A 10,000-nucleotide genomic window follows, 5' to 3' on the forward strand; every position below is an offset into this window, starting at 1 on the left:
TACAAGAGTTAACCAGTATTCTCAGTCTTTCACCACTATTCTGTCCACCTCCCTGATACAAGAGTTAACCAGTATTCTCAGTCTTTCACCACTATTCTGTCCACCTCCCTGATGCAAGAGTTAACCAGTATTCTCAGTCTTTCACCACTATTCTGTCCACCTCCCTGATGCAAGAGTTAACCAGTATTCTCAGTCTTTCACCACTATTCTGTCCACCTCCCTGATGCAAGAGTTAACCAGTATTCTCAGTCTTTCACCACTATTCTGTCCACCTCCCTGATACAAGAGTTAACCAGTATTCTCAGTCTTTCACCACTATTCTGTCCACCTCCCTGATACAAGAGTTAACCAGTATTCTCAGTCTTTCACCACTATTCTGTCCACCTCCCTGATGCAAGAGTTAACCAGTATTCTCAGTCTTTCACCACTATTCTGTCCACCTCCCTGATGCCAGAGTTAACCAGTATTCTCAGTCTTTCACCACTATTCTGTCCACCTCCCTGATACAAGAGTTAACCAGTATTCTCAGTCTTTCACCACTATTCTGTCCACCTCCCTGATACAAGAGTTAACCAATATTCTCAGTCTTTCACCACTATTCTGTCCACCTCCCTGATACAAGAGTTAACCAGTATTCTCAGTCTTTCACCACTATTCTGTCCACCTCCCTGATGCCAGAGTTAACCAGTATTCTCAATCATTCATCCCTTTCTCTGGTAAACATTCCCTGCCTGCCTCTCTATTTCCACCTTCCTGTGACTTGAACTCTTTCAGAAGGGAAAAAAAGGTAATTTAGTGGACTTTTTCAGGTGAGCCGAGACCTTCCGAGACCTTCCAAGACCTTCCAAAATCTGCCGTGACCCACAGATGAAGATATATAGGTGATAAGCGGAGGCCGGTTTGTTTATTTTTTTTGTTTTTCTATTGCTTTATTTATGAAAGAAGATGAGACAAGTATTTGAGGTGAGGTGAGGTGAGACAAATGGCACCAGAAGTAGTCTTTACCTCAGCTCAGGAATTGATAATGCATTCAGACAGACAGAGGGAGAGACAGGGAGAGAGAGAGACAGGGAGAGAGAGAGACAGGGAGAGAGAGAGACAGGGAGAGAGAGAGACAGGGAGAGAGAGAGAGAGAGAGAGAGAGAGAGAGAGAGAGAGAGAGAGAGAGAGAGAGAGAGAGAGATGGAGAGAGAGAGAGACGGAGAGAGAGAGAGAGAGAGAGAGAGAGAGAGAGAGAGAGAGAGAGAGAGAGACAGAGAGAGAGAGAGAGAGACAGGGAGAGAGAGAGAGAGAGACAGGGAGAGAGAGAGACAGGGAGAGAGAGAGAGAGAGAGACAGGGAGAGAGAGAGACAGGGAGAGAGAGAGACAGGGAGAGAGAGAGACAGGGAGAGAGAGAGACAGGGAGAGAGAGAGAGAGAGAGAGAGAGAGAGAGAGAGAGAGAGAGAGAGAGAGAGAGAGAGAGAGAGAGAGAGAGAGAGAGAGAGAGAGAGAGAGAGAGAGAGAGAGAGAGAGAGAGAGAGAGAGAGAGAGAGAGAGAGAGAGAGAGAGAGAGAGAGAGACAGGGAGAGACAGAGAGAGAGAGAGAGAGAGAGAGAGAGAGAGAGAGAGAGAGAGAGAGAGAGAGAGAGAGAGAGAGAGAGAGAGAGAGAGAGAGAGAGAGAGAGGGAGGGAGAGGGAGAGGGACAGAGACAGAGACAGAGACAGAGACAGAGGGAGAGAGAGACAGAGGGAGAGAGAGACAGAGGGAGAGAGAGACAGAGGGAGAGAGAGACAGAGGGAGAGAGAGACAGAGGGAGAGAGAGACAGAGAGAGAGAGAGAGAGAGAGAGAGAGAGAGAGAGAGAGAGAGAGAGAGAGAGAGAGAGAGAGAGAGGGAGGGAGAGAGGGAGAGAGAGACAGAGGGAGAGAGGGGGAGAGAGAGATTGATGAGTAACAATTGGAAAAGATAATTGATAAAAAAAAAACTGGTTATATTTATCTAAGACAATTAAAACACCAAGAAAATGCCTCAAAACACACACACACACACACACACACACACACACACACACACACACACACACACACACACACACACACACACACACACACACACACACACACACACACTCACTCACTCACTCAGAAACTTAATATTCTGAAAAAAAAACTGTAAAAAAAATATATATACATTGCAGATGACTAACAGTAAATATTTCTTTCAGATTTAAGAAGTGCGATGATGCGAGACAGACAGACAGACAGACAGGTGTGGGATGAGTGCTGGCATACTGAAGGTCAAGAGGTCAAGAGGTCAAGAGTCACGTGTTGAGTCGTATGGGTCACCAGACAGGTCACCCACCTAACCCCACTCGGCCTGTCAGTTCAGCGGCAACACTGTCATGGAAGAATTTGCCGCAAGCTGTGCCTCTCTGTGCTTGTTATCCGAAGCTTGTGTCTAATATTGCCTTAATGTTGTGTGTGTGTGTGTGTGTGTGTGTGTGAGAGAGAGAGAGAGAGAGAGAGAGAGAGAGAGAGAGAGAGATTTTGTTACTCGTCATGTCCCCTGTACCACTTGAAGACCTCCACCAGACCCCCTCTTAGTCACCCTTGTTGTGTCCCCTGTACCACTTGAAGACCTCCACCAGACTCCCTCTTAGTCACCCTTGTTGTGTTCCCTGTGCCACTTGAAGACCTCCACCAGACCCCCTCTTAGTCACCCTTTTTGTGTCCCCTGTACCACTTGAAGACCTCCACCAGACCCCCTCTTAGTCACCCTTGCTGTGTCCCCTGTACCACTTGAAGACCTCCACCAGACCCCCTCTTAGTCACCCTTGTTGTGTCCCCTGTACCACTTGAAGGTCTCCACCTGACCCCCTCTTAGTCACCCTTTTTGTGTCCCCTGTACCACTTGAAGACCTCCACCAGACCCCCTCTTAGTCACCCTTGTTGTGTTCCCTGTGCCACTTGAAGACCTCCACCAGACCCCCTCTTAGTCACCCTTGCTGTGTCCCCTGTACCACTTGAAGACCTCCACCAGACCCCCTCTTAGTCACCCTTGTTGTGTCCCCTGTACCACTTGAAGACCTCCACCTGACCCCCTCTTAGTCACCCTTCTGAGGTACAATAGTGTCTAGTCATCCTTCCTATGTCATCCTTGTGTAATCAGGAATAATTATCAGCATTTGTTCTCCTCCTCTTCCTCCTCCTTCTGTCTGTCTGTCTGTCTGTTTGTCTGTCTGCCTACCAGTTAAAATGATCAATGTAGTCAGTTATACTTGTGGATACTGTGTGTGTGTGTGTGTGTGTGTGTGTGTGTGTGTGTGTGTGTGCGTGCGTGTATATGAATTAATTTTTATTGTGAAGTATCTGCCTGCCTGCTTGCAAATTAATCATCAATATAGTTACTGTTTGTGTGTTTGTGTGTTATAAAGCAATCTTGTAATGTATATTATTGGTTGTATTCCACATGTATGGGCTGGCCAGACGTGATGTACTGTGACAGCCAGAACCTTGACATATACTGCTTGATAAAATGAAAATAAGCAAAAAAACATGAATAAAGTACAAATTTTGAGCCGAACTAATGAGGACTTTCTCTCGTCTTTTTCAGAGGTGCGTACATCTGCGAGTCACTCCAACCTAACCTCTTATATCCTACCTTATTCTGATATATTAGGTTAGATTCAGTTAGGTTACTTATATTGGGGGCCTGTCTTCCTTACTAACCTAACCTAACCTAACCCATTCCTTCCTTCTCGTCAAGCTGTTGGTGGGAGAAGCCCCAGGACTCTCAAGCGTGGGTTGAGTCACAACTGCGGGTGTGGTAAGTGTCTTTCTGACCTGTTACGTTAATTTGTTTTTTCAGAATTTATTTATTTATTTTTAATCTGTGTGTGTGTGTGTGTGTCTGTCTATCCCAGCCTCTCCCAGTCCATCCCAGCTCTTAATTTTTTTTTTTTTTTTGTGTGTGTGTGTGTCCATCCCAGCCTCTCAGTGCATCCCAGACTCTCCCAGTGCATCCCAGCCTCTTAATTTTTTTTTTTTTTTGTGTGTGTGTGTGTGTGTGTGTGTGTTTGAGTATTGAAATGTTTGGTCAAGTCAACATTCTGATCAGAGAGAAAATTCACTCACTCCAAGATTCAGTTAAGTAATAATTTAGGTCAGAAGTTAATTTGAAAAAGTGTATTAAATTTGTTATTTTTTGGCCATTCCTTGATGGATTCATTAATTTGTGTGTTAAGGGAGAGTACTCTTGTAAAAAATCATTCAGTCATTCCTTGAGTTTGTAGGAGTGAGTGAAATAATTTATTCCTAATGTAATTTAATACCCAAATGAAGGAGGGAGGTTTGTGAACTAATGTTTCTCCCTCTCTCCCTCTCTCCCTGTCTCCCTAACAGCTAGCTCACCTTGAAGTCCGGCGGGGCTCACGGTAAGTCTTGTGTTCTGTTACTATAAACTGGTGGATATATTTGTTATATATATATTAGTGATTACTTGTACAATGACAACACTTTCAGATGACACAAATTTCCATCTTAATTTAATGGTATCCCTCCTCTCCTCCATGTCTCCTCTCCACAAATTATACCTACATCCACAAGTCCTCCACCTTTTCCTATGAGACTTTCCTCCACTAATTATACCTCATTTCCAACCACAGATGTTCCACTTTTCCTATGAATGTGTCCATCTGTTAATCCACTCAAAATAACCTTTTTTTTTCCCTCTCAGAAGCTAACTTAGTAATTACAAGTTTTTCCATCACAGTGTTGCAGTGTTGCAGTGTTGCAGAACTTCACCCAAACAAGGGGAGTATTGTTTTTTTTGTGTTTTGTATATATATATATTTTTTGTGGGGGGGAGGGGGTCTGGGGATAGCTATCTGCGGTGTGCGTCTGTGCGTGCGTCTGTGTGTGTGTGCGTCTGTGTGTGCGTCTGTGCGTGTGCGTCTGTGCACGTGCGTCTGTGTGCGTGCATCTGTGTGTATGTCTTTTTTTTGGTTGTGTGTGTGTGAATTCTTTTTTGGTATAAATATATAGGTGGCAGGCCATAGTGTTAGGATATTTGACACAGATTAATATAGAAGATGGTTTAGGTTAGTTAAGGGTTAAGTGAGGCATAGAGAGAGAGAGAGAGAGAGAGAGGGGAAGACAGATATTAATAGGATTAGCTTATATTTTTTTTAGGGTTTTAAGTAAGTATCTAGGTGGCAGGTCAGAATGATATAATATTTAACACAGATTAATATAGAAGATGGTTTTAAGTTAGTATATATCAAAGGGTTAGAAAGGGTTAATAGTATTAGGATGACAGGAGTATATATGAAAGAGTTAAGTGAGGCATAGAGAGAGAGAGAGATAGGGTTATTAATAGGATGACAGGAGTATATATGAAAGGGTTAAGTGAGGCATAGAAAGGGTTATTAATAGGATTAGGATGACGGGGTGTATGAATGTTTAACTCAGATTATATTGAAAGTTTATTTCTTTATAATCTGGGTTTGTATGGCATGTTGAATTATTAGTATGTTATTTTTGTAGTGGTGGTAGTGGTGGTGGGACGTATGAATGATATTTTTATTTTTTTTTTTTTGGGTGGGGGGGGCAAGGGGGGTATATATATATAGTGTTATATAGATTTTTTTTTTTTTTTATCCCCAGATCTTTGGTAAGAGATCTGGGGATTATGTATGTATGTATGTATGTATGTATGTCTAGCCAGTATTTTGGTAAGATACTGGCTAGTGAGTGAGTGAGTGTGTGTGTGTGTGTGTGTGTGTGTGTGTGTGTGTGTGTGTGTGTGTGTGTACGTGTGTGTGCGTGCGTGTGTGTGTGTGTGTGTGCAGTTTTTTTTTAGGTTAGGTTAATTAGTTAAATAAATAAATAAGAGCATAGATATTAGTAATAATAAGAAAATTTGATATTAGTAATAATAAAAAAAATGAGGGTAAATAAATAAATAAATAAATAAATAAATAATATAGGAATATTTGTCAGGGGGGGGTACCTTAAGGGGGGGTTGATGGCAGAAGGGGGGGTACCTATAGCATACTAGAGAGAGGGGGGGGTGGGTGAGGAAGCTGTAATAATAAAAAAATAAATAATAAAAAAATTTGAGGATAAATAAATAAATAAATAAAAAGAATATTTATCAGGTGCCGGTAGCAGAAGGGGGGGGTACCTATAGCATACTAGAGAGAGGGGGGGGTGGGTGAGGAAGCTGTATGAATGACGAGTAGACTAGGGGGGGTCAGGGTGGGTAATGTATAATAATTTGTGTAATATTTCAACATTTGTTATATAGACATGCATACTGACACTTTTCTCCCAGACAGATAAGCTTGGCTGGTGAGACAGAGGGGGAGTGGGTCTCTATTTCATTATGTAAGTGATATGAGGTGACATGAGGTCGTCTGGCCAGCCGTGACCCTGTACATGTGATAGGCTTGGAATTTATTGTAATTGTCATTGTGTGTGTGTGTGTTTGTTTGTTTGTTAGTATACTGTGAATTATAGATGTTTGTTTAATATTTCCCATGAATTAACAAAAAAAGCACAATTTTATTAATATTTCTGTTTATTTATTGTAAACAAGACTTTTGTATACCAGTTATTTGTTGAATAAATCTATAGTTATTAACATTATACTCTTTTGAAACCTCCTACAGTGAGAGAGTGTCACAGGAAGGAGTAAACAGATATTGCTGTATATATATTTATTTTTTTTTTATGTAGGAAGGACACTGGCCAAGGGAAACAAAAATCTAATGAAAAAAAAAGCCCACTGAAATGTCAGTCCCATAAAAGGGTCAAAGCAGTGACCAAAAATTGATGAATAAGTGTGTTGAAACCTCCCTCTTGAAGGAATTCAAGTCATAGGAAGGTGGAAATACAGAAGCAGGCAGGGAGTTCCAGAGTTTACCAGAGAAAGGGATGAATGATTGAGAATACTGGTTAACTCTTGCATTAGAGAGGTAGACAGAATAGGAGTGAGAGAATGAGAAGACTGGTTAACTTTTGCATTAGAGAGGTGGACAGAATAGTGGTAAAAGAAAGAAGTTGTGCAGGGAGATCATGGAAGGAGGGGAGGCATGCAGTTAGCAAGATCAGAAGAACAGTTAGAATGAAAATAGCGGTAGAAGACAGATAGATATGCAACACTGCGGTGGTGAGGGAGAGGCTGAAGACACTCAGTTAGAGGAGAGGGACTGATGAGACGAACAGCTTGATAACAGGCTTTCTCTACAGTAAGCCTACCCAAATATAATCAGAATGTAGCCTCTTGTTTCAGGCCTACTTTGCAGTATTTCAGGGTACATGTGGGCTTAATAGCTCAGTAAGACGCAGGATCTACCAGCATAGGGCATAAATAATCATTTTGACGTATTTGAGCTTTTAAAGTCAGTTTGTTTACAAAATTACATTCGTTTGCCTCAATTTCGTCTTCGGCTACAACTTGCAATATATGTTTTCTTTTTTTTTTAGATATATTTAATATTTTATCGTTTTTTTTTTGTATTAGATTATTCTTTTTTAAGCTTTTAGAAATATATAGTGTCAAATTTCTCAGTTGGCATTTTTGAATTTGTTTACTTTTCGGCTCTAAATCAGAATCGACTTTTAGTATGGGTTATTACAATTTTTTTGTGTTATTTTGTTAATTAAGGTATTTTAACAATATATGGAAATGGAGGCAATCGATAATTTTCACGTGTTATTTATACATGACTTGACCTTATATAAATTAGAAAAAAAACCCAAATATATGGTATTGTAAAGGCCTCTCAAAAAAAAAACGTCTTTAAAAACAATTCAACATTTTTAGAAATCATAAAATCTAACTTAGACTCGGAAATAAAAGAAATATTAGAATTCTCTCAATACAACGGATACTCATAGGGCTCCTCCCCCTACCTCGGCCATTTTGTGGACAGACGGTGGAGAGTCGCAGAAGTGTTCACATTACTTCAGCCTTCACGACCATAACCAGGTAATTTATAAGATATATGATCAACAGGTAACCTTGCCAAGACCTTAGCGCCATGTAACGAAGTGGGTGTCATATAAATAAGCGGAGACTGGAAATATGGTCGATGCTCAGAGGAAGGGTTATGTCAGCTGGTTCATGTCCGCTGTTTGTCCGTGGTGCTCTTATTAACACTTAATTTGTCATGTTTGTAGATCACTTGCGGTGTTACTTCACTGATATTTTGTCCTTGGTGCTATAAATGTTATATTTGACCAGGTAAGGACGAGTTAGAACCGTGAAATATTGAGATATAGTGTAACAGCTGGTGCCATGAAAACCCTGCCTGGTGAGGTGACCCTGAGGTACATTACGATATGATAACAAAAAATTCTGGCTTTAAAATTCCCTGTGGAGGTTTAAGCGTATATAAATGTTATCCAGGAGTGTGTGTGCACTATACTCAGGGAGGTTTGGTTTAATTAAGACCGTGAAATATTGAGTTATATGAAATAATAGGATTTTTTTATTTTTCATCAATATTTCGTTATATCATTTACTGTGTGGCTTGGATACGTCCATATATCGTCACGGAGCTTACGAACGTTAGATTAGAACCGTGTTTGGCTAGATATAGTGACAGATTAATGAAATTTTGCCAGATAAGATGGACCAAAGATTTACAAATAAACATTGTTGTCTAAGAGAGAGAGAGAGATAATTTAATGTGTTTTCATGAGGACAGTAACCAATATGTAAATGTCTCTCTCTTTCTCTCTCTACTACTACTACTACTACTACTACTACTACTACTACTACTACTACTACTACTGCTACATTTATTATTATTATATTATTATTAACAGCTTAATATGAGTAACAGTATGAGTGGAACCCCCCCAGACATGTGAAGCATACTCCATACATGGACGGATAAGGCCCTTGTACAGAGTTAACAGCTGGGGGGGGTGAGAAAAACTGGCGGAGACGTCTCGGAACGTCCATGATATTAACCTATTCAGTTTTTTTTCAATTTATATATTCACCAATCTCTTTCACTCAGTCACTGTCTCACTATGAGTTGCCAGAGAGACAATGCTGACATTTCATGCATAACTAAGAATTCATACAAGGTAGCCCAGGACCCCAGTTCTTCAGGAGTAACAATGACCCGTAATATTGTCAAACCTATTTTATTTATTTTTATGAGTTGCTGAGTAAATGAGTATCTTATCTTTTTGTTTTTTTCAGTGAAGTGGTGTCCATTAGAGGTGGTAAGTACCTGTTCATGTTTTGGTGACAGAGAAAAGAAGGTAGACATAATTACAAGTGTTCAAAATTTTTATTTTCTCACTTATGTGCTAATTTCTTTCCTTACCTCTACAATCTTCTTCCATTCCTTTGTATAGACCAGTCACAGATTCATTCATTTAAAAAAAGTTCACTATTATGTCTACCTTCACCTGTCTGCCTGCACACACGCGATCAGACCTCCTGCCGAGACACGAGAAAGTTGCCTCATTGGCTGACGAAATGGCCTTGGTTGTATAGTGTGTGGCTCTCATTGGCTGCAGATCTGATGGTGTTTGTGGTGTTGATGATGGTTTATCTTATTATTATTATGTTTATGTATTGTTATATAGTGTTTATGATGCTAAAAATGTTTTGTGTGTTTTGAGAATGTCCACGAAATTTGTGGCTAAAAGGAAATGCATATTGATATACGAACTCTCTCTCTCTCTCTCTCTCTCTCTCTCTCTCTCTCTCTCTCTCTCTCTCTCTCTCTCTCTCTCTCTCTCTCTCTCTCTCTCTCTCTCTCTCTCTCTCTCTCTCTCTCTCTCTCTCTCTCTCTCTCTCTCTCTCTCTCTCTCACAAAAAGCTGACAATATTAATTTGGACTTTTGTTAAGGGAGGAGGGTGAAGGAAAGGCTCTTTTGGGTGGGTGAAAGGGAAATCCGATATATTTGAGTGTCTGGGAGTGGTGAAGGAAAGACTCTTTTGGGTGGTTAAAATTAAAATCTGATATATTTAGTTAGTGTCTGCTAGTCAAG

General features: G+C 40.6%; 4 long non-coding RNA genes across 4 annotated transcripts in view; 3 read left to right on the plus strand and 1 right to left on the minus strand.

The window, feature by feature from the left end:
- The window catches only part of LOC135099572 (uncharacterized), a 4,586-nt gene extending 2,218 nt beyond the window's left edge, over positions 1 to 2,368 (plus strand). The window contains exons 3-4 of the long non-coding RNA XR_010268145.1: positions 810 to 881; positions 2,206 to 2,368. This is a non-coding gene — a long non-coding RNA (uncharacterized LOC135099572). The remainder of the gene's footprint in view (positions 1 to 809; positions 882 to 2,205) is intronic.
- Positions 2,369 to 2,455: 87 nt separating this feature from the next.
- On the minus strand, positions 2,456 to 2,862 carry LOC135099575 (uncharacterized). The gene is made up of 2 exons (XR_010268147.1): positions 2,788 to 2,862; positions 2,456 to 2,619 (listed from the first exon to the last, which is right to left on the minus strand). It is a non-coding gene; the product is annotated as an uncharacterized LOC135099575 (long non-coding RNA).
- An 806-nt stretch (positions 2,863 to 3,668) lies between these two features.
- On the plus strand, positions 3,669 to 5,540 carry LOC135099573 (uncharacterized). Its single transcript, XR_010268146.1, has 3 exons — positions 3,669 to 3,806; positions 4,382 to 4,413; positions 4,752 to 5,540. It is a non-coding gene; the product is annotated as an uncharacterized LOC135099573 (long non-coding RNA).
- Positions 5,541 to 7,910: 2,370 nt separating this feature from the next.
- LOC135099569 (uncharacterized) overlaps positions 7,911 to 10,000 on the plus strand; it is a 45,505-nt gene continuing 43,415 nt past the window's right edge. The window contains exons 1-2 of the long non-coding RNA XR_010268141.1: positions 7,911 to 7,973; positions 9,201 to 9,223. This is a non-coding gene — a long non-coding RNA (uncharacterized LOC135099569). The remainder of the gene's footprint in view (positions 7,974 to 9,200; positions 9,224 to 10,000) is intronic.

This window comes from Scylla paramamosain, unplaced genomic scaffold, assembly GCF_035594125.1.
Source record: "Scylla paramamosain isolate STU-SP2022 unplaced genomic scaffold, ASM3559412v1 Contig149, whole genome shotgun sequence".
Classification (NCBI taxonomy): Eukaryota; Metazoa; Arthropoda; class Malacostraca; order Decapoda; family Portunidae; genus Scylla; species Scylla paramamosain.